Source organism: Trichomycterus rosablanca, chromosome 1 (genome assembly GCF_030014385.1).
Source record: "Trichomycterus rosablanca isolate fTriRos1 chromosome 1, fTriRos1.hap1, whole genome shotgun sequence".
NCBI classification, from domain to species: Eukaryota; Metazoa; Chordata; class Actinopteri; order Siluriformes; family Trichomycteridae; genus Trichomycterus; species Trichomycterus rosablanca.
In genome coordinates, this window is record NC_085988.1 from 71,985,757 (window position 1) to 72,007,763 (window position 22,007).

General features: G+C 38.8%; 1 long non-coding RNA gene across 1 annotated transcript in view; it reads left to right on the forward strand.

The window, feature by feature from the left end:
- Positions 1–700: 700 nt before the first annotated feature.
- Positions 701–22,007, forward strand: part of LOC134315100 (uncharacterized) — a 50,342-nt gene continuing 29,035 nt past the window's right edge. The window contains exons 1-2 of the long non-coding RNA XR_010012466.1: positions 701–1,387; positions 4,112–4,175. This is a non-coding gene — a long non-coding RNA (uncharacterized LOC134315100). The remainder of the gene's footprint in view (positions 1,388–4,111; positions 4,176–22,007) is intronic.

Here is a 22,007-nt window from a genome sequence, read left to right on the forward strand (position 1 = left end):
TCTCATTTCTGAGACAACGAATATACATTTTAGTCTGGATAGTTTCATTTAGGAGTCAGTACAGTCCAATACAGTTAACAATATTACACTTAAATGTTATTGCTGGTAATTTGCTTAATGCAAATCTAAATTTAAAATAAATATATGATGTTGATTTCAAATATTTTATCTTAGTAGCTCTTAAAGTGTAAGAACACAAAGTCAATTAGAGGTAATATGGTTAGGTTACAACCGTATAGTATGTATACTACAAAAGTACCTAACTGAACAGTGTACACGGCGTGTTTTTGCTGTTTGGCAATGATTGTGTTGATAGGTTTTATTTTAGATTTAATTTATGCTGCAGTGATGCTAACATTTGAGTTGATTTGAACAGAATATATTACTGCTATGCTGTTCTACTGTATACTTATTTTGGGCTTTGCAGTAGCTGGTGACATAACTGATTCTTAGTTTTTTATGGTTTTATCTTTTAGTAGTTTTTATATAAGGGAACATTTTTGATATGTTTATGTATATTTTAAATTTTTGGTTGTTTGCTAGTCTGGTATGTGGGGAAATTAGCATCTCTCTCTCTCACACACACACACACACGACGGGATAATTTCAAACTTCCTGACTTTGCTTAAAGTCTTACATTTGTCGTCGTTTTGCGAGTGTGTGTGTGTGTGTGTGTATGGGTGTGTGTTGTTTGTTCGCGCGTTTGTCTGTTTGCTAGTAAGTGAAACGGTTCTATATTTTATTTAGTTAGTGTTTAGTCAGGCTCAACCACTTCAGTATCAAATGGCGGCTGGTCTTATTTGCTTATTTTTAGAGCGAGTAGATACTGTAGAAGAGAAGCACAAGCAAGCGACCACCATTACGTTATACAGTGTAACCGCGGCTGTTTTATACATGATGAAATGTGTGAATACTATAAATGTGGACATTTGAAACGGTCTCGTTGGGAATATAATGTGTGTGATATTAAAAAAGGAAACGAGCTGTATTTAGGCTGAACAGAATGCTCTTGTGTAACGGGTCGCTCCGAATCCTCGTTCACCTTATTTGAACTTGAACTCGTTCACCAGCCACATGAACACTGACGGGCCGGTCTGGCTGCTGCGTGCCGCGGGGGAAAAAAGGATTATAAACACCCATACCGGATCGTTACGGCATTCTTAAAACATACTTATCTTAATGTTTAACAGTCATGGCAAACCTGCTTTTATCTTCGTTATTTTTAACAACAAGACGGATTGTTTGATTTTTTTCTTCTCGCTCCGAGACGCTCAACAAAAGGAAGACGGGACTTCATGGCCATTAATGACAGCTCTGAACCGACTCTTTTCACTCCTCAGCTTCGACTTAAACTTACACCGCCTCGTATTCCACACACCGAGCCTGTGTAAGTTTCTATTTCTATATTATACCTAAAAATAACGATTTCAGGACGTCTAATCGAGTTTATAGAGCGGCATAGTCGAGGAGAAGGCAAGAGAGCGAGTTTTACACTTAAATATACACTTCACTAGTCTGCACTAACTCATTGAACCGGTTTAGGTTTCTCTTTGGAGTTTTTATGTCCCAAAACAAAAGTTAATCCCTCACTTCAGTTGTGCTACACAAAGAACCTGATCAACTCAGTGACATTTAAGCACCAACTCTTGGTAATCAAATTCAGAGCAATGCCATAACCAAGAAGAGCCATTATTGGTTTCTCAAGAACCTTCAGACCTTTAGTGCAACAGAACATATATTTACCCCACCCTTGTGCAAAATCATCTGAGCTTTTAAATGGATTTATGTCCCAATATTCTACCTAGTGTAGTCCCTAATATTTACATAAACACACCATGCCTGTTAGAATTAAATCCAGTGTGTTATAGAAGTAAACCCAGCTAAGGACTGAAGAAAAGTTTAACTGCTTCGATGATCCTTAATGTCTATTATGTTATTTAGGTTCTCAGAGGACGTGACCAGAGCAAAGACTCAAATAATCCAGTCCTAAAACTAAATGGAACTAAAAAGCAAATCACAGCAATATTATAGATTAATAAAAACACATTATGGTTCCCAAGACCCTTCAGATTGTCTGGCAATTGTGCGTTTACATTTTTTTTAACCACCACTGGTGCAAACAATGTATAAATAGTGAAGAATTTGCATTAAAAATAAATATTTTTCAACACAGTAGGCAAACTTGACCCTGTAGTCCAAGTTTCTATGCTTTTTAGAAACTCTGCACATCAATGCCGTACCATCTTTATCTTATTAAAAATAATGAAATAACATTATTTATAAAGAATAAATGCTACTACTGTCAGAGACCAAATTGAAATTTCTGGTAATCGCAAGTGCCTATGTGCATATTTGAACAAATGGACAAGTTCGAATTACTCAAATTACTCAAAAGGGTTACTGATCCAGGCACCGAAAGGTTATTACAGGACAAGATATGACAAATAACTTTTACATTTAAGATTACACTTATTATTTAGGCAAAGATTTGACCTCCTAGCTAGAGTGGATCTGCTTTCCATAAAGTGCTGTAGTGGCTCTGCCTATTAATGCCACGTTACCTTGCATCCTAATAGAATAAGAAAAATAGGCATTTATATAGAATAAATAGTACTATTAGGAACTGAAAAACTGTAGTGAATTTATAATAGTCAATATACATTTTGCAACAAAAAATACCAAAGACGTGATTGAATAGAAGATAAAAAGCTTTTCACTAGGAACTGTTTAAAGCATCCTTATGTAAAATGTACAACTAAAACTTGACCTAGCCTTGGCCGATATGCTTTTCATAAATCTAGCAAAGCCGCATTGGCTTTTATTTCACTGGAATGATATGAAATAGTTCGCATAGCGAAATTTTACTCTTAAATGCTAAAAAAGAAAAATTGTAATACTAGTGTGCTGGAAAATGTTCATGTTCTTGGGGCCTGGTTTTTATTACACTAATCACAGCTAAAAAAGCCATATCTGCATATCCAGGAGAATGCATCTGGTACACACCAATGTGCAACTGATTAAAATGCTTGCTGGATTTACAATACAGGAGCTGTTTCGTAAGAAATTAGGCTAGTCCTTGTAAGACATTTAATAGCTAAGGTTAATGTAATGTCCCAGCAACACAGTCATATAGAGGATGTGACCAATTTGAAGACATTTAGAGTCACCGATCTTTTTAAAAGTGCCTGTAATACATATAAATCATATAAATATATAATTACTGTATAATTATTTCATGTTTGTATATATATATATATATATATATGCACTGTTCATGCAGTGTCTATTCATGAACTTTATTAGACTTATTGTGTCCTATGTTTATATTAGTTGCAAAAGGCATCGAGCTGTTTTCCTTGCTTTTCTCGATCTGCTTTTCACAAACCCTGCTTATTAAAGTGAAACTGCTTTGCAGTGTATTAAAATTAAATAAAACAAACATACTTGTATAAGACCTACTATTTTATGGGCTTTTAAAAACAAAGACATCTCATTGTCACTGTGTATTAGGAAAAAGGCTCCTGTTCTTGTGGCCTGGTTTTCTTGTGGGTTTGGTAATGACTCATGGCTGGTAGAAGCTAAAAAGCCATATCTGATTATCCAGAGTGAATAAACCTGGCACACCAATGTGCAATTGCTTAAAAAAGTTTTTTTTGCTACAAAAATTAGGTTATTTCTTGTAAGACATTTAATATGCTGGGCTACAAGCTGCCACAATATTTTATTACAAGCTAAACAGTCTGTACATTTATTTTGCTCTGACTGCATTTACAGCCTCTTGCTCAGCATTTTGTTAGTTTGTAAGATAACATATTAAGTTGTTGTTTTAACACTGATTTGGGGTACAGACCACGTTTAGTAGTCCGGAACTTAGATTTTGTTTAGAAAAAGCTGCTCTTGCCTTCTCATTTTTCCTGTTCGACTTCCATTTGCAGGCTGATTTATAGTCGCTAATTATGATCACAATAAGTAGAAACATACATCTTTGGGTTGAAAAGTCGATCTTGACAAATAAGTTTACATAATGTTAGTCAGAACAGATCTTTGTTTAAATCGTGGTGTGTATGTGTGTGTGTGTGTGTGCATGTGTGTGTGTGCATGTGTGTTACAGTGGTGCATAAAATGGCGTAAACTTGTGCACGTTGTCCTTCGATTGTTCGTCTGCTGTTAATCAGGTAAGCTTGTCTAAATAAAAAAAAAACCCAACAACTTAACCACTTGGTGGGACTTGAGATCGACAGCACAGATAATACAGAGTTTAATGTTTTGATGCTTTCACATAGACTTTCTTCATTTATTTTTGCAACTGTAAGAAAGTGCAAGGTGGTAACACGGGCTAAATGGGATACTTCACACAAATAGGGGGCTGTTACTGTCATTATTGGGTTAGTATGGCCAAATATGTAATATACATGAAGCTTTGGTTTTACATCTGTACTGAAACTAAGGCTACTAATGCACATGCTTAGCTTCAGACATTTGACCCAGAAGGCATTGCTAGTAATACAATTTAATGTGTATTAATATATCAATGCACGTATGTATAAATACTAATAATAACAATACTAGTGAAAACAATAATACACCAATAAATATAGGATCAAGAATATAGGACTGGTTCATATGGACAAAAACAAGATAATAGTTATTGAGATAATATAATATTATTTATACATATTGTGGCATGGTGGCACAGCAAATAGTGTAGGTGCTGTACAGCAGCAAGGTTTAAACCTCGCCGTTATAGGAAGCTTATTCACCCTCTGTTCGATTAGGTTTTCCCTAGGTGCTGCAGAATATGGACTGGTTGACTTAAACTGTGTAAGAAAATGGCTATGTGACAGATGCCTTCAATAGATTTGCTCCCTGTCCACAGTATATTTCTGCTATTATGAAAAATATATAGCTATAAATATTACAATAAATCTTATTTTTAGATTTTTTTTAAGTTAGCACTTTTAGCTTGACGCTAATGCTATTCGTTGGCACCTGTTCTACATTTCACACTGCACATCTCGTAGACCTTCTTGTAGAGGTTCAACTTGTGCTATCTTGTAGTTGTTGTATCTTGTAATTTTTCAGAAATATACTTTTAGCTCGTTTATCTGCTGAAGGTTGGCTTTCGTATTTCTAAAAAACATAAATGGCTCAAAGGCTGGCTGCATTTTAACCCTATCCCTATCTAAATGGTTTTTTTATTTTTATATATAATTTAATGGGCGTGGTAATGTGTGGTTGCAAAGGTATCAGATTGACTGTAAAAATGAATAATATTTAGAGAAAAGTTCCTTTCCTATTCTAGCATGACTGTGGCCCTGGGCACAAAATAAGATCAACAAAAACATTATTTGACAAGTTTGGTGTAAAAACTCCAGTGGCCTGCATTGTGCCCTGACCTTGATAGAAATACATTGATAGAAAACATGGTTTTACAAGTGGCTGATCTTACCAGTGACCATGGTAAGGTCAGCCATGGTAAGGTTATATTAATATTTAGAGAAAAGTTCCTTTCCTATATTTTTTCAATATCTTAATACTGGCACTGTAGCGAATATCTTAAATTACTGAATATCTTGCAAAAGCTTAATCTGATATCTCTAATATTTGATATTTTATATCCTCCAGTCCTAACTGTAACTTTAATAACATTCCAATAACTCCTGGTGTATAATTTCACCTTACAGTTAACCACACTTTGTACCAGAGTTTAATGATTGCCTGGAGTAAAACAAAACTATTGTGACAAAGAAACTGAATCATGCTTTCACGGCTTGTAACTCTTGCACATCTGTTGAAGCCTGGCTTTAGCTAATCCTAGGTTATACAATATTAGACACCATGTAGGTAAGTCAAAGTAAAAAAAATGCAATTTATTCACAGTGAACGTGATTCCAACAATTCCATTGTTTCTTTTCCATCGGACTGTTGACACCACATACACTACCATATGGTATATAGACACCCTAACATGAGCTCGTTGGGCATCCCATTCCAAAACATGGGCAGTGGTAAGGTCAGCAACTCGTTGTAGAAGCATGTTGTCAATCAATGTTCCAGTTCGTCTCAAAGATGTTGAATGAGGCTGAGGTCAGGGCACAATGCAACCACCTGGAGTTCTTCCACAGCAAATTTGTCAAACCATGTTCCCATGGACCTGCACAGTGGCACAGTCAAGGGTGTTTTCCCCAAATATGATTTATTTTATATAATTTATTTCATAGTAATTGGTGTTAAAACAACTGAAATAAAAATAAGAGAGGGTGTCCACATACTTTTGGTTATATACTGTATGTGTTGGCCAAGTGCCCAACAATTGGCACTTTGTCAATTGTAGGTTTACATTATAATGGTAATGATCATGTTCATGGAGCATTTTTGTGCTGTTACATAGATGTTACACACTGATCAGGCATAACATTAAAACCACTTCCTTGTTTCTACACTCACTGTCCATTTGATCAGCTCCACTTACCATATAGAAGCACTTTGTAGTTCTACAATTACTGACTGTAGTCCATCTGTTTCTCTGCATGCTTTGTTACCCCCTTTCACCCTGTTCTTCAATGGTCAGGACCACCATAGGACCATCACAGAGCAGGTATTATTTGGGTGGTGGATCATTCTCAGCACTGCAGTGACACTGACATGGTGGTGGTGTGTTAGTGTGTGTTGTGCTAGTATGCTGGAGTTTTTAAATACTGTGTTCACTCACTGTCCACTCTATTAGACACTCCTACCTAGTTGGTCCACCTTGTAGATGTAAAGTCAGAGACGATCGCTCATCTATTGCTGCCATCTTCTAGACCTTCATCAGTGGTCACAGGACGCTGCCCACGGAGTGCTGTTGGCTGGATGTTTTTGGTTGGTGGACTATTCTCAGTCCAGCAGTGACAGTGAGGTATTTAAAAACTCCAGCAGCGCTGCTGTGTCTTATCCACTCATACCAGCACAACACACACTAACACACCACCATGTCAGTGTCACTGCAGTGCTAAGAATGATCCACCACCCAAATAATACCTACTCTGTAGTGGTCCTGTGGGGGTCCTGACCATTATAGAACAGGGTGAAAGCAGGTTAAAAAGCATGTAGAGAAACAGATGAACTACAGTCAGTAATTGTAGAATAAATTTTTTTATTGTAGAATAAAATTAAGGTTTTTTATATTAATGATATACAATAGATGGACAAAATAACAAAAACTCATAGCAACATGTTACTAAATGACCCAATAAAAAAAAGAAGAGAGTTTTTTTTTTGTTAATAAAATTGGTCACCATGAAGCCCATGAAAGGCATTAACATACACCACTTGGGTGGCCAGGGTGCTTTCTGTGTGGAGTTTGCATGTTCTCCCTGTGTCTGCATGGGTTTCCTTCAGGTCCAAAGACAAGCAGGCAGGTCAATTGGAGCTGCCAAAATTGCCCTGTGAGTGTGTGTGTGTCTGCCCTGTGATGAACTGCTGACTTGTTTAGGGTGTTCTTGCTTTTTGCCCAATGAATCAGACCCACCATGACCCTGACCAGGATAAAGCATTGGTAAAACCGACAATGAATAAATGACTGAATGCAGCTGCACAGTAAACTAGTGCACCACTATCCGTGTCAGATTAAGCTTCCTGCAGGTCCTTTGCTGTCATATGAAAACTTTGCTTTATCTTTCCGGCCAGCATGCTAGTTGTTCTGTCCAAATATTTTCCGTTATTGTCTTAAATTCCACGGTTGGCATATATTTGCCTATTTTTTTTAAGTTGAATTTTTTTGTTTACCATCAGGGCTTCATTATTTTAAGTAGGACATTATTTTCCACCAAAGCCATTTCTCAAAGACATAATAGAGACTGTTACAGTTGCAAATAAGTAGCCAACTCAATGGGAATGCCAATGGGTTTGGAATGAGCTGTCCAACAAGCTCATAGCCGGGTGTCCACATACTTTTGGCCATATAGTGCTTGTTAGTGTGTGATCATGCCTCTTTAACTGCCTTAATCTAAAGACATTTTAGTAAGTAGAAAGTGCTATCTGAAAGCACCTTGATGTCTTTAGCTTTTCTTGGATTTATGGGAATCAATTAGATTTTTTATATCTTCAGTCAGGTACTTAGAGGAGCCCATGGAAGAGTAGAGTGAGAGCACAAGGTTTGAAGTTAGAGCATTTATTGCACTCTAGAAACGTCATCAGCTGACCGCTCCTAATGACATTTAACCTGCCCAACAAGGTCTGACAAGTGAATAAAGGTCTAACAAGTTAATAAAATTTTGGAAAACTGGAATGGTGTCCAAATTTTTGCATGTGCAAAAAGTACGAAATATTTTTTTAATGCATTTTCTCCCTTTTTTAGCGCGTCCTATTTTTACCCAATTGCATTATGCTCCCTCTCTACGTCCCGATTGTGAAGAGCGAATTGACACACACACCCTCTGACATGTGAGCAGTAGCCGACTGCATCTTTTCACCTGCACGAGGCGAGTTCATATGCGGATCAGCCTTGTGTACAGAGAGCCACACCCTGATCAATGCATTATTCCTCTACTCTGTGCAGACGCCATTAATCAGCCAGAAGAGGTCGTAATTGCATTAGTTATGAGGTCTCTATATGGCTCCCTCCCTGGATGAACAATAGCCAAACGTTGTTCATATAGCCACCCAGCCCAGCCGGATGGCAGAGCTGAGATTTGATACGATGTATTCGAAATCCCAGCTCTGGTGTGCTAGCGTATTTTACCACTGCGCCACCTGAGCGGCCTAAATATTTGAATATTTTGCTAAGATGTGATTACTTTTTTGATTAATTTTTCATTGTCTGTTTTACCACCACTTTATCCTGGTCAGGTTGCAGTGGGTCGGTTACATTGGGCGAAAGGTAGGAAACATCCCGGACAGGTTGCCAGTCTAACAGAGAGCATTCCCCTTATATCATGAACTAATTTTTCAGTTGTTGTAGGAAATGCTGTATAGGAATCTCACTCGTCATCGTGTTAAATGTTTTTTATTGTGTGTTGACATAATTTTATTTGTTGCAAAAATTCAACGTTGTTTGAGCTGTCAAAATTAATATTTATGTAAAGGACTGTAGATAATCCAAACACACAAACAGTGTAGTATTTTTCTTACTCTTCATAAAAATTGCCTGTGTTGCTAGTGTACACATTGCTCCATTATTGAGGTTGTACAAGGGTTGGTCTGTTTTTTTGCTATTTATTGTTTTTTGCCAATGAGTTTTGCATACTATGTTCTTTATTAAAATACATTTGATCCTCAGTCATCTAACTGCCCACTGAAAAAATATTTTGTTGTTCTGGTTTGTTTACTGGTCACTCAAGGCTGGGCTGTATTCGCTAGTGAGAACCTTGGATCTGTTTAGACCCGTCTAATGTGTATTATGATGCTTTGCAGGCTAATAAAAGAACAAAAAAAGAAGAGAAGAAACAATAGGATGAGTTTCCGGTGTGTATTATACGGAAACGAGAATCCGGGCTGATTTTTTTTTTAACAAACGGGAAGGTCATGCAGACTTCAGCTAGTAACTGAACGCATAAGCTTTTTATAGGCATCCCATGAAGCACTATCAATCACTGCTCTACCTGACACTAAAAAGAGAGCTTGAGAATGAACGGCATGGCAAACACAGACATATTACAACCTGAACCATTCTGGTACATCGCATGGAGCCTTATCCTGCCGCCCTGAGGTTACTAATGCAATAATCATGCTTTTAACTCTGCGGTTACCAGCACAATGATATTGCTTTTAATTCTGTGGTTACCAATGTAATAAGCATGCTTTTAACTCTGACATTATCAGTGGAATTCTAGATGTACATTATATAGGATTTAACATTAATGAAATATTGAGCAATATGCGTACTGCATAATGGAGGTAATATGGAATACTACATGGGGAATAGAAAAGAAAATTCACAGTGGTCCACTTGCAGCAAAAAGCTTTCCATTTTTAAATACATTACACAAACTGTTTTTTTTTTAGTATTCCTGTATTTGAATAGGCGTGTATTTTAATGTGAAGTGCAAGCCAATTCAAAGTAAATGCAAGACACACTGTTAGGTGTTTTAAATGTAGAATGCATACAATATGTAAAAAAGCAAAAAGAAAACTTGATGCTTAAAATCAACTGGTCACTTGTTCTACAAACCAGTGGTTTGACCCCTGAAATGTAAACAGTCTGCACATTGTTTTTGCTGACATGCTATTCATTGTTAAGTTTTTGGCATTAAACAGTTTTGAGCTACTCAGAATTTAATGGTGTCAAGGAGCCTAATTTACAGAGTGTATTTTACTATTTATTTATGCTAAATAAGTTTTAAGAAGCCAGTCGAGAAGTGGAAGTTTTGTACATGATGACAGGCTTTTCCAAATGTACTTGCTTCCAAAGTATACTCAATAAATGTTTTAATAATTATCTATGGACGGTTGGGTGGCTGATTCAAATCCCCAGCGGTGCTGTTGGCCGGTCGGGCGCCTGCATAGAAACATGATTGGCTATGTCTGAATGGAATAACCGAATGGCTCGTCTATGGCTTGGTGACCTGTCTGGTGTGTGTTACTGCATTGTGCCTAGTGACTCTGGAAAACTGTGCCCACTGTGGCCCAGACCTGGATAAAGCGATGGTAAAACAATTAATTTTGTTAATGAATTTATAAAGACTAGGACTAGTTATACGTGTAAATTATTAAATGCTATGATCAGGTTTAGATCTATAAAATTAAATTGCATATGACTAATTATGAGCTTAAATTATTGAAGGCTTTAATAGATTATATGTTTGAGATTTTACAGTATATAGGCAATTATTAATTAAAATGATGGATTAATATAGACAATAGTAAGTTATAAGTTTGTGATTTTTTGTAAAACTATTGAGTGTATAATGAATGATAGGTTTGTGAATGAATACAAAGGCTATGATTGATTTTAAGTCAGAAATTTACATCGACTATGAACAATATATTTGCACAGGCGTGATGCTAAGCAAAGTGCAAGCCAATTCAAGTAAATGCAAGACACACTGTTAGGTGTTTTAAATGTAGAATGCATACAATATGTAAAAAGCAAACAGAAAACTTGATGTTTAAACTCAGCTGGTCACTCGTTCTACAAACCAGTGGTTTGACCCCTGAAATGTAAAGGGTCTGCACATTGGTTTTACTAACATGCTGTTTATTGTGAAGTTTTTGGCATTAAACAGTAGCTATCGTGATGCTTTGAGCTACTGTATGCCATTAAAAAAATGGTGTAAAGGAGCCTGATTTAAAGAGTGTGTTTTAATATTTATTTATGCTAAATAAGTTTTAAGAAGCCATTTGAGACTGTAGAAGTTTTGTACATGATGACAGGCTTTTCCATGTAAACTTACTCTTTGGACTGTTTGGTTGCTCACGATTTAAATCCCCAGCAGTGCTGTCGGTCGGTCGGGGGTCCGCATAGAAACTTGATTGGCTATGTCTGAGTGAAATGGACGAATGACCTCGCTATGGATTGGCAACCTGTTTGGGCTGTGTTACTGCATTGTGCCTAGTGACTTCAGGAACCCGGGCCCACTATGGCCCAGACCTAGATAAAGCAATAGTAAAAGAATGACTTTATAAAGACTAGTATTAGTTATACCTCTAAATTATTATAAGCTTTAAGGTTTAGATCTATGAAATTAGATTGACTATGACTAATTATGAGCTTATGTTATTGAAGGCTTTAATAGATTATATGTTTAAGAATTTACAGTATATAGGCAATTATTGATTACAATTATGGATTAATATAGACAATAGTAAGTTATAAGTTTGTGATTCTTTTGTGAAACTATTGAGTGTATAATGAATTATAGGTTTGTGAATGAATACAAAGGCTGTGATTGATTTTACATTTGGAAATTTATATCGGCTATGAACAATTTCAAATTGGTAAATTAATTCAGGCAGGTATCAGTTTGTGGGCAGATACAACTTTGTGAATTTGTAGTGGCTAAGTAATTGTGATTTAGGCTGATTATAAATTTAAGTATATATAAAATATGACAGTTTTTTTAATATAAGTAAGTTATTATTGTCCATTTTATAAATTGATTTTAATGCTGCTGTATGCAGGAAGTGTTTTTGATGAAAGGAGCCATATACCAGTTATCAAACTTTCAGCTGTGTAAAGCTCATGTACAGGTTTTATTAAGATTGAGTCACAAAGGTCAGTTGTGTGGTCATTTTTTGGCTGTACTGTGTGAATGTTGTGGAACATTTAGCAACTATCCTGTGAAGTACCATCCGTTCTTGTTAGTGAGCTGTAACTTGCGTCCACTGTTTGCCATTTCACATAAGCTGCCATGAAATTTAGACTTTTAATTGTCGTCCATGCGCCAACAATTTGTGCATTTACTATTTGGGCACTTAGTATTATGGGACAGTGGAAGCCTATTGAGTATAGAGGTTTGGGCTATCAATTGAAAGGTTGAAAGTTTGAGTCCCTGGTCTGCCATGCAGCCACTGTCGGGCCCTTGAGCAAAGTACGTAACCCTTTCGGCTTCAGGGGTGCTGTACAATGGCTGACCCTGCGCTCTGACCACAGCTTCCAAATGAGCTAGCATACGTGGAAAACGAATTTCATTGTGATGTACATGTGTATATGTATATATAAATATGACAAATAAAGGCATTATCAGTTGACGCATGCTAGTTTAAACTCTTGGATCTGACCGTGCTATTTTTCAGAGCTTTTTCAGACCAGTAAAGCTCACCTGTGTTGGTCATTATGATTTAGTCACTACGTCAAGCTTATTTTTCATTTGTTTCAGTTATTTTGCTCACCACCTGTACAATTTGCTGACTCACACCAGAGGACTAGCCTCCACTCTTCTAATTTCTGTCATCTGAAACCTGCAGCGAATATGCAACATGGACTAAACCTTTTATTTAAATCTTACTTAATCAGGGGACAGAAAGGGGTAATGGCCTGGAAATTCCAAATTCACTTTCATAAATATTATAAATAGATGTTTTGTTATTGTAATTATGTAGTGTTGAGTGTGAACAGTTTGTTCTGGTTTTCAATACTGTGATATCTGTGTTGAAAATTCAACAGAGTGCATGTGCAGCCAGGTAACAGCACGCCCTTTATAAAGTATGCTGGTGGTAGCATCTACTCTGGGTTGTTACCATAATACACCGATCAGCCATAACATTAAAACCACCTCACTGTCCATTTGATCAGCTCCACTAAGCATATAGTAGCGCTTTGTAGTTCTACAATTACTTACTGTAGTCCATCTGTTTCTCTGCATGCTTTGTTAGTCTCTTTTCACCCTGTTCTTCAACACCCCCACAGGACCACCACAGAGTAGGTATTATTTGGGTGTTGGGTCATTCTCAGCACTGCAGTAACACTGACATGGTGGTGGTGTGTTAGTGTGTGTTGTTCTGGTGTGAGTGGATCAGACACAGCAGCGCTGCTGGATACCGTGTCCACTCACTGTCCACACTCCTACCTAGTTGGTTCACCTTGTAGATGTCAGTGTCACTGCAGTGCTGAGAATGATCCACCACCCAAATAATACCTGCTCTGTAGTGGCTCTGAAAGAGTCCTGACCATTGAAGAACAGCATGAAAGGGGATAACAAAGCATGCTGAGTAACAGATGGACTACAGTCAGTAATTGTAGAACTTCAAAGTGTTTCTGTGTGGTAAGTGGAGCTGATAAAATGGACAGTGAGTGTAGAAACAAGGAGGTGGTTTTAATGTTATGGCTGATCAGTGTAAATGACAGATTTTGTTAATTAGTGTTGCCTGTGATTAATTCTACACAATCAGCTGTTAAATGATTATGGTTGCAATTAAGTTCAGGTTTTTATTGATATATGCTGTAAGCTTTGTGAATGTTTGGTGAGCTAATCTAGGCTTCGGTACATGCAGTTTAAAGCTGAGGAACCTGTGAGAGAACTCCGAGCAGGCCGTCACACAGTGTGCGAGGCCAGTAAGCATCCAGTACAGCTGGCTGAATTTGTGCTGTGTGTGCACTGGAAGTGTCTTTCCACGACTAGCTGCTGAATCTTTGGCCATACCAAACTGTCAATCCCACAGGAATGTCTCCCCAAACTCTCTGCTGTAGCAACGGATGACAGAAAATTGGCTTTTGGAATTGCTGTGAGTTTTTTTTCTTCTCTCGGACTTTTTACTTGATTGCTCCTTGATTTTGCTTGTGTAAATAGTTTCCTCTTCCTTTGTTATTCTTCAGAAAGAGGTGCACTGTTTTAGTGCCATTAGTGACTAGTGTGACAGGGGATAAGCAGAATGACAATTACAGTCACTTTCAAACAAATGTAAAACACTCCACTACTTTATTTCAAACATTCAAATTCAATTAATGTATTAATAAGTGAAGTGGAACTATTTTGTGGTATAATTTGTAATCCCAAAAAAGCACAGGTGGACAGATTTCAAATTTGAATAAGATGAAGCATTTATTCCCATTATTGCTATTTTAATATTAATACATACACTGATCCTTGTTTTTACACACACTGTCCATTTTATCAGCTCCACTTACCATATAGAAGCACTTTGTAGTTCTACAATTACTGACTGTAGTCCATCTGTTACTCTGCATGCTTTGTTAGCCCCCTTTCATGCTGATCTTCAATGGTCAGGACCCCCACAGGTCCACTACAGAGCAGGTATTATTTGAGTGGTGGGTCATTCTCAGCACTGCAGTGACACTGACATGGTGGTGGTGTGTTAGTGTGTGTTGTGCTGGTATGAGTGGATAAGACACAGCAATTCTAATGGAGTTTTTAAACACTGCACTGTCACTGCTGGACTGAGAATAGTCCACCAACCAAAAATATCCAGCCAACAGCACCCCATAGGCAGCGTCTTGTGACCACTGATGAAGGTCTAGAAGATGAGCAATTCAAACAGCAGCAATAGATGAGCGATCATCTCTGACTTTACATCTACAAGGTGGACCAACTAGGTAGAAGTGTCTAATAGATTGGACAGTGAGTGGACATGGTATTTAAAAACTCCAGCAGCGCTGCTGTGTCTGAGCCAGTCATACCAGCACAACACACACTAACACCACCACCATGTCAGTGTCACTGCAGTGCTGAGAATGATCCACCACCTAAATAATATCTACTCTGTGGTGGTCCTGTGAGGGTCCTGACCATTGAAGAACAGGGTGAAAGCAGGCTAAAAAGGCATGTAGAGAAATATATGGACTACAGTTAGTAATTGTAGAGCTACAAAGTGCTTCTATATGGTAAGTGGAGCTGATAAAATGTAGAAACACGGAGGTGGTTTTAATTATTGTTTATTGTGGTTATTGCTGATCAGTGTGTGTGTGTGTGTGTGTGTATGTATATATATAGGTGCTGGTCATAAAATTAGAATATCATGAAAAAGTTGATTTATTTCAGTAATTCCATTCAAAAAGTGAAACTTGTATATTATATTCATTCATTACACACAGACTGATATATTTCAAATGTTTATCTCTTTTAATGTTGATGATTATAACTGACAACTAATGAAAACCCCAAATTCAGTATCTCAGAAAATTAGAATATTGTGACAAGGTACAATATTGAAGACACCTGGTGCCACACTCTAATCAGCTAATTAACTCAAAACACCTGCAAAGGCCTTTAAATGGTCTCTCAGTCTAGTTCTGTAGGCTACACAATCATGGGGAAGACTGCTGACTTGACAGTTGTCCAAAAGACGACCATTGACACCTTGCACAAGGAGGGCAAGACACAAAAGGTCATTGCTAAAGAGGCTGGCTGTTCACAGAGCTCTGTGTCCAAGCACATTAATAGAGAGGCGAAGGGAAGGAAAATATGTGGTAGAAAAAAGTGTACAAGCAATAACCGCACCCTGGAGAGGATTGTGAAACAAAACCCATTCAAAAATGTGGGGGAGATTCACAAAGAGTGGACTGCAGCTGGAGTCAGTGCTTCAAGAACCACCACGCACAGACGTATGCAAGACATGGGTTTCAGCTGTCGCATTCTTTGTGCCAAGCCACTCTTGAACAAGAGACAGCGTCAGAAGCGTCTCACCTGGGCTAAAGACAAAAAGGACTGCTGAGTGGTCCAAAGTTATGTTCTCTGATGAAAGTAAATTTTGCATTACCTTTGGAAATCAAGGTCCCAGAGTCTGGAGGATGAGAGGAGAGGCACAGAATCCATGTTGCTTGAGGTCCAGTGTAAAGTTTCCACAGTCAGTGATGGTTTGGAGTGCCATGTCATCTGCTGGTGTTGGTCCACTGTGTTTTCTGAGGTCCAAGGTCAACGCAGCCGTCTACCAGGAAGTTTATCAACTTTATGGAGATGCAGATTTCATTTTCCAACAGGACTTGGCACCTGCACACAGTGCCAAAGCTACCAGTACCTGGTTTAAGGACCATGGTATCCCTGTTCTTAATTGGCCAGCAAACTCGCCTGACCTTAACCCCATAGAAAATCTATGGGGTATTGTGAAGAGGAAGATGCGATACACCAGACCCAACAATTCAGAAGAGCTGAAGGCCACTATCAGAGCAACCTGGGCTCTCATAACACCTGAGCAGTGCCACAGACTGATGGACTCCATGCCACGCCACATTGCTGCAGTAATCCAGGCAAAAGGAGCCCCAACTAAGTATTGAGTGCTGTACATGCTCATACTTTTCATGTTCATACTTTTCAGCTGGCCAACATTTCTAAAAATCCTTTTTTTGTATTGGTCTTAAGTAATATTCCAATTTTCTGAGATACTGAATTTGGGGTTTTCATTAGTTGTCAGTTATAATCATCAACATTAAAAGAAATAAACATTTGCAATATATCAGTCTGTGTGTAATGAATGAATATAATATACAAGTTTCACTTTTTGAATGGAATTACTGAAATAAATCAACTTTTTCATGATATTCTAATTTTATGACCAGCACCTGTACATACGTATATACAGTGTATCACAAAAGTGAGTACACCCCTCACATTTCTGCAAATATTTCATTATATCTTTTCATGGGACAACACTATAGACATGAAACTTGGATATAACTTAGAGTAGTCAGTGTACAGCTTGTATAGCAGTGTAGATTTACTGTCTTCTGAAAATAACTCAACACACAGCCATTAATGTCTAAATAGCTGGCAACATAAGTGAGTACACCCCACAGTGAACATGTCCAAATTGTGCCCAAATGTGTCGTTGTCCCTCCCTGGTGTCATGTGTCAAGGTCCCAGGTGTAAATGGGGAGCAGGGCTGTTAAATTTGGTGTTTTGGGTACAATTCTCTCATACTGGCCACTGGATATTCAACATGGCACCTCATGGCAAAGAACTCTCTGAGGATGTGAGAAATAGAATTGTTGCTCTCCACAAAGATGGCCTAGGCTATAAGAAGATTGCTAACACCCTGAAACTGAGCTACAGCATGGTGGCCAAGGTCATACAGCGGTTTTCCAGGACAGGTTCCACTCGGAACAGGCTTCGCCAGGGTCGACCAAAGAAGTTGAGTCCACGTGTTCGGCGTCATATCCAGAGGTTGGCTTTAAAAAATAGACACATGAGTGCTGCCAGCATTGCTGCAGAGGTTGAAGACGTGGGAGGTCAGCCTGTCAGTGCTCAGACCATACGCCGCACACTGCATCAACTCGGTCTGCATGGTCGTCATCCCAGAAGGAAGCTGACGCACAAGAAAGCCCGCAAACAGTTTGCTGAAGACAAGCAGTCCAAGAACATGGATTACTGGAATGCCCTGTGGTCTGACGAGACCAAGATAAACTTGTTTGGCTCAGATGGTGTCCAGCATGTGTGGCGGCGCCCTGGTGAGAAGTACCAAGACAACTGTATCTTGCCTACAGTCAAGCATGGTGGTGGTAGCATCATGGTCTTGGGCTGCATGAGTGTTGCTGGCACTGGGGAGCTGCAGTTCATTGAGGGAAACATGAATTCCAACATGTACTGTGACATTCTGAAACAGAGCATGATCCCCTCCCTTCGAAAACTGGGCCTCATGGCAGTTTTCCAACAGGATAACGACCCCAAACACATCTCCAAGATGACAACTGCCTTGCTGAGGAAGCTGAAGGTAAAGGTGATGGACTAAACCCAATTGAGCACCTGTGGCGCATCCTCAAGTGGAAGGTGGAGGAGTTCAAGGTGTCTAACATCCACCAGCTCCGTGATGTCATCATGGAGGAGTGGAAGAGGATTCCAGTAGCAACCTGTGCAGCTCTGCTGAATTCCATGCCCAGGAGGGTTAAGGCAGTGCTGGATAATAATGGTGGTCACACAAAATATTGACACTTTGGGCACAATTTGGACATGTTCACTGTGGGGTGTACTCACTTATGTTGCCAGCCATTTAGACATTAATGGCTGTGTGTTGAGTTATTTTCAGAAGACAGTAAATCTACACTGCTATACAAGTTGTACACTGACTACAAGTTATATCCAAGTTTCATGTCTATAGTGTTGTCCCATGAAAAGATATAATAAAATATTTGCAGAAATGTGAGGGGTGTACTCACTTTTGTGATACACTGTATATTATAGTGGAAGCATTTTATCATTTACATTTTTTTTAAGTTGATTAAAGTGACTAGAAACTTTCAACCAGTAATCTATGACATCTGGTTTCCCTGGGGTATATAAACATTATATGGCCAAAAGTATTTGGACACCTGACCATGTTGGAGCTTGTTGGAGCTTGTTGGATGCCCCATTTAAAGAACAAATGGTATTAGAAAAGAGTGCCATATTTATCTGTGTCATCTTTTCAGCTAATTTGTGCCTGTTCATTTAAAATAAGATGGCATGGGACACTCAGGTGACACAGCGGTAAAAACACACGTTGAAACACCAGAGCTGGGATCTCGAATACATCGTATCGAGCAGCCACATGATTGGCCTGTTGTTCAGATAGGGGTGGGATATTAAAGCCAGATAGGGACTCTCTCATAACTGATGCAATTACGACCTCTGCTGGCTGATTGATGGCGCCTGCACAGAGACGGGAAAAGGGTGCTGTCAGGGTGTGTCTCTCCATACACAGTGCTGATCCGCATTGCACTCATCAAAGTGTAGGTTACAAAATGCGCTAAAAAGGGAGAAAAAGGAGAGAAAATGCATAAACTATATATATATATATATATATATATAAAATTATAAGATGGCATGGCTGGGCACTGATGTTGCTCAAAAAAGCCACAGTTGATATTCCAAGGCTGTTCAGTGGGGCTAATGTCAGGGCTCTTTGCAGGCCACTGGAGTTTACTTTTGTTTATATAATGTATATATAGTGTAGAGGTGAAATTTTCTCAGTCTTTTTTTTTTTTTTTTTTTTTTTTTTTTTTATTATCTATTTTTTCCCACTTTTTCCCCCAATTTTTATCCCAATTCTAGTCATATCCAATTACCCTGATTATGTCCTCTATACTGGTTCAACCCCTTGCCGCTGACTGAGGACGCCACTCAACCGAATTGCGCCCCCTCCGGCACGCAATCGGTACAGACTTGCATTTTACACCCGCACGAGCCGAGTTCATACACCGAGAGACACTGCGCACGGAGGGTCACACTCCCCTCAATGTTATTTCTCAGCCCTGTGCAGGCGCCATCAGTCAACCAGCAGGGGCCGCAGTTGCACCAGTTATGAGAACCAATGCTCCGACTCTACCCGCTAAACCCATGAACAACAGCCAAACGTTGTTCATACTGCCGCCCAACCCAGTCGGAAAGGTAGAGCTGAGTTTCGATACGACATGTCTAGAAACTCAACTCTGGTGCACTAGCGTACTTTACCGCTGCGCCACCTGAGCGGCCAATTTTCTCAGTCTTAAACATGAAAGACAAGAAAACACAATTCAAATTGAGAAAAAGTGTCTTGACTTTCATGAGGCAGGGAATGACTAAAAAAAGCTACTCACTTGAATACCCAGATCGACTGGAAATAAATTCCAGTCAGCTGGATGAGGACCAAGTTTGTTTTGCCCATGTACTCAGTGTAGTAAATGATAAAAAGGGCAAATCCTCAAGTATGACTATTGTAGAATTAAAGAAAAGAAAATGCAAATTGGGGTCACCAAGTCTTAAAAAGTACCATTAGATGCCACCTCCACACTCTTAAGTTTGCTAAACAATACTGCTAGTTTGACTGGAGCCATGTTCTGTGGTCAGATGAAATTAAACTGAGCTTTTTGGCTGGAAACACTTAAAGTGGGTTTGACATGAAGGTTGACTGAACTGAAAAGAATCTGTACCCCACGGTTAAGCATAGTGGAGGGTTGGTTGGCAACAAAAATGTTACATACATTTATCATCTTGATGTACAGTCGTTAAGTTGATCAGAACACATTAGGAGTACACTGTAGTTAGGTCGGGCCATGTACCCCCTCTAACACGTGCACAGTTGCTAATTTGCATCTTTTTGCCTGTCAGAGATGGGGTCTGACAGAGAGCAGTATTGCGTATGGAGCGTCACCTAATACTGTCTACAAATCTACCATCTCTCTTGCAGTTATGGCAGCAATGAGGAACATGGTTGACCATCTCATGGTTGACCATTATTTGGCAATAATGACGTGGGGTTTTCTAGGTATAATATCAGGATTGTAATATATATACATCGACCAGCCATAACATTAAAACCACCTCCTAGTTTCTACACACACTGTCCATTTTATCATATCCACTTATCATACATCTGTTTCTCTGCATGCTTTGTTACCCACTTTCATGCTGTTTTTCAATGGTCAGGACCAGTGTTGTGCCAGTTCACAGCTTTTCTGAACTAGTTCAAGTTCAGTTCATACATGCTCAAAGTGAACAGTTCACGTTCAAAGTTCACAATTTTAATTCTGAACTAGTTCAAAGTTCAGTTCATTTTACTTTTTTCGTGAGATATTCAAATAAATACTTTTTTTCACACTACAAGCTAGAAATCACTATACGTTCTTTGAAACTGCTCATTGTAGACATTTGCTCATGACACTGCAATTGTGGGTTTCTTACCAGGTGATGAAACTTGCAGCAGTACAGACAAGGTAGACCAGTTCTATACTTAGTGCAATGAAATCTACCAGCATTTAATTAAAAAAAGAATATATAATATGAAATATGTATATATTATTTGATATATATGATATTATATATACATATGTGTGTGTATGAAATGAAACTCTTGAATGAAGGTAATGAAGGCAAAACTCAAAGGCACAAAAAACTTTATTTTTAAGGAAACTGCGATGCATTGCGCACACAATGTCAAAACCATTTCTGTCTGGTGATACATGATTTAAGCGGCACCAGCGAGAATACAGGAGGGAGGAACTTTCTCTCGTTGCGTTTCAAAAGAGAAAACAGATGTCACTCAGTTTTCAATGGAAAACAAATTCCAACGTTCATTTACAGTGATGTCTGCCGTTCATGACACATAATGTGAACTAATTCACGTTCAAGTTCTTTATTAAAAATGTGTTGCGTTCAGTTCAACGTTCACGAAAAAATGAGCGTGTTCAATGAACGCGTTCTTTTGAACTCGTTCACGCACAACACTGGTCAGGACTCTCCCAGGACCACTACAGAGCAGGTATTATTTAGGTGGTGGATCATTCTCAGCACTGCAGTGACACTGACATGGTGCTGGTGTGTTAGTGTGTGTTGTGCTGGTATGAGTGGATCAGAAACAGCAGCGCTCCTGGAGTTTTTAAATACCGTGTCCACTCACTGTCCACTCTATTAGACACTCCTACCTGGTTGGTCCACCTTGTAGATGTAAAGTCAGAGACGATCGCTCATCTATTGCTGCTGTTTGAGTTGGTCATTTTCTAGACCATCAGTGGTCACAGGACGCTGCTCATGGGGCGCTGTTGGCTGGATGTTTTTGATTGGTGGACTATTCTCAGTCCAGCAGGGACAGTGAGGTGTTTAATAACTCCAGCAGCACTGCTGTGTCTTATCCACTCATACCAGCACAACACACACTAACACACCACCACCATGTCAGTGTCACTG